Source organism: Cyprinodon variegatus, unplaced genomic scaffold (genome assembly GCF_000732505.1).
Source record: "Cyprinodon variegatus isolate N-32 unplaced genomic scaffold, C_variegatus-1.0 Scaffold2478, whole genome shotgun sequence".
NCBI classification, from domain to species: Eukaryota; Metazoa; Chordata; class Actinopteri; order Cyprinodontiformes; family Cyprinodontidae; genus Cyprinodon; species Cyprinodon variegatus.
The window spans coordinates 14614-17951 of record NW_015152931.1 but is presented as its reverse complement, the minus strand read 5'-3'; positions in this window follow the sequence as shown (position 1 = coordinate 17951).

Genomic DNA, 3338 nt, shown 5'->3' with positions numbered 1-3338 from the left:
AAATGTTGGCGGAACTCTGTAGTTACTAACCATCCTCTGCTACCACTGTTAGCCCAAATATAACTTCACTTCTGGATGAGTTCGGGAGAGCTTTATTTTTCTTTCAACCACCAACATACAGCCAACGTCCTAACACCAGAAGAGATAGCTTATCCTGCAGAGCCCCCTAGTGGGCTGGCATGATAATTGAACATAAACAAAAGACTAACAGTTAACCCCGGAGTAAGTCTTTCACTTCGGCCCTTGAGAAAGGAACTCCCCTGTTTCTCCCGACCACAGTCAGAAGACTGAGCAGGAACGGTTAACACGTGTGATTGACATGGCCTTTTTTTCAAATAGGGAATAGTCTCCATAAAATGTAAAAAGGAAAAAAGGATTTTAAGGTTTAACTGAATTTTTCAATTTAATTATAACAGAGCAAATCATAGAGAGAAACAACTCCTAAATATCAAGCTTGGTTCTCTTCCATTAGAAGAAGGAAAGAGAGACCCTAACTTGCTTTAACCCTCTTATATACTAAAATCACACCTGTTTAGGCTCAAACCGTCTCCTTAAGTCTGGAAAAATTGTTTATTATTTAATGACAATATTCATAATTTCAATAAATATTTTGTGAATATGGGACCCAAACTAGCAGAAAAAAATCCCAGACCCTACAAAAATCGGACCCATACAAAAACCAGAGCTCTGAAATAAACATTAATCAGCAATTATTAATGTGTTGGCACCACAGTCAGATATATTTCAGTAATTAAGAAGTTAATTTAGGAAATTATTTGTAATCTGTCATTTCAGTCAAAAATATTTTGCTGTCCGAATGTCAGTATGGGTTTATATCACAAAGATCTATAGCAATGGTCGTCATTGGAATGATAGAAGAAGTCACCAGCACCTTAGATAATAAGAAATCTGCATTTTGTGTATTTATTGACCTCAAAAAGCTTTTGACACAATAAATTACAAATTATTAATCAAGAAATTGGAGCCTTATGGCATCCAGGCAGTAGAAGTACTCTGGATTAAAAGTTATCTAAGCAACAGGTAAAGATTTCTGCATTGGGTGACTGCCAGTCATCATGCTTGGACATTGTTTGTGGTGTCCCCCAGGGGTCATTATTGGGGACAATTTTTTATCCTTTATATTAATGACATCTACAAAGTTTCTAAAGTACTTAAATTTGTTTTGTTTGCAGATGGTACTAATATCTTTTGTACAGGTGATAATTCGGATCCTGCTTATGGCTGATATAAACTTTGAGTTAAGTTGACTTAAGATATGGTTTGATTTTAACAAATTATCATTAAATTTGGATAAAACCAAGTTTATGTTGTCTGGAAAGGTAAGGCAGGATTCCACGAAAGTATTAAGGTACTATTTGTACAGTCCCGCTTCCTCAAAACTACCAACAAGTACCAGAAAATATTCAAGGACTCGAGAGGACGTTTCTCATTCACCAACAGTGAAACAGATAAAGTGAACAGGCACAACAGATAAGATCAGTTCCTAATAATAAAATTTAAATATTCAATTTCACAATAAAATATAAAATGTGCAATAATATAAAATATACAATACTTATGCTGGTGCAAAAAGGCAGATGGTAATGGCAGCAGAAAAAATAAAAATAAAATAATAATAATAATAATAATAATAATGATAATAATAATAATTATTATTATTATTATTCTCTCTCTTTTTTACTCTCTTTCATGCATGCATATGTCCTGCTTTAATCCAGTTTCTGACGAATGGAACTGGGTCGAATTTGTCCAGAGGAGGTCCGTTAAGGTCCATAAACTGGAGTGAAGACCTGCTGTCTTTACGCAATCTGTTCCGCGTTGCCCATGTTATTAACTGCGTAAAAGCACATGGCTAATTTGCATTGGCGAGCAGGATTGGCTGGCTCCACTTGGCAAAAAACAGAACATATTTTTGAATAAAGGTTTTGAATTTTAATACTCGACATGTTGAGCTTAAAAACATTTTAGTGACCATTAGTGACAAACAATATTTTATTTTTAATTTTTTTGACACAATTAAAGACCCCACCCCCAGCAGGTGTGTGAGGAGGCGGTCCAGAACCAGGCGCCTCCTGGTGGATGAAGGGAGACAAACACACAAACACAAAAACAGGAGTCCTGACACATAACTTTTCACGTTACCCTGTACACAGACCGACAGACAAATACACACACAAACAAAAAATATAGCCACTACATTGAAAATCTATGAATTTGTGAAAAAAGGCAGAATTTTCTCTCCTGTTGCAGATTCCTGTGCAGAATTGTTGTCCAACAATTAAACCCATTCTATTTTTCATCTGTTGCAGGAGTTCAGGGTGAGAGAGGCTGGTGCGTGACTTACTCTCCCTCACAGATCTGTGCCATAAAAGGCTCAACAGTGGATTTACAATGCAACTTTACATATCCATCCAAAATAGATAACATAGTTACAGTGGTTGAAAGCATAAAGTGGTTCACTAAAGGAACCGCCACTGCTCCCATAGATCTGAAAAATGACCCAGACTATGCAGGTCGTGTAGAGTATGGAACTGGCTGCACTGTGAGAATCAGGAATATTGGAGAGGCTGACTCTGCTTTCTACAAGATAAGGTTTAAAACAAATCACAAACATGGAATATATACAGGCGTTCCAGGTGTTAAGCTGTCTGTCTCTGGTAATATTCTTCATTTTTGATTTGATAATTTAACTTGATAAGTGATTCCATTAATTTAATTTCTGTTATGTTGTCTTGCATTCAGGCCTCAAGTTAAATGTGATCAAATCAGAGCGCAGAAATAATCATAATTGGACAAAGATGAAATGCAAAAGCAGTTGTCTGCCGGATCAACATCCCTACATCTGGATCAAGAACGGACAGGAAATTTTGGCAGAGAGCTCCTCAGTTTTTTCATATGAATTTCGTGATAAAGAGCACATTTCATGTGCTGCAAAAGGATATGAGAAGTTCCCCTCTCCATCAGTGTGTCAGTTGCCTTAAAATAATTTTGTACCATACACATCATCCATTTAGCTAATCTAATGGCCAAAAACCTAGGGCCAAACTTTGACCTGGATGACTGAGAACCTTCATCAGCCTAGGGCCAAATGGGCCAAAATCCCTCCTGCAGTGTGTTTAGACCTGGTGAAAAACTACAGGAACATTTGACCACTGTAATTGCAAACAAAGGCTACTGTACCAAATATTAACATTGATTTTCTCAGGTGTTCAAATACTTATTGACAGCTGTAACATACAAATAAATAAAAGAAGAGAAAAAAGGCTTATGTGGAAACAAGATAAGATAATTCAAGGAGAAATTCATATAAAAACATT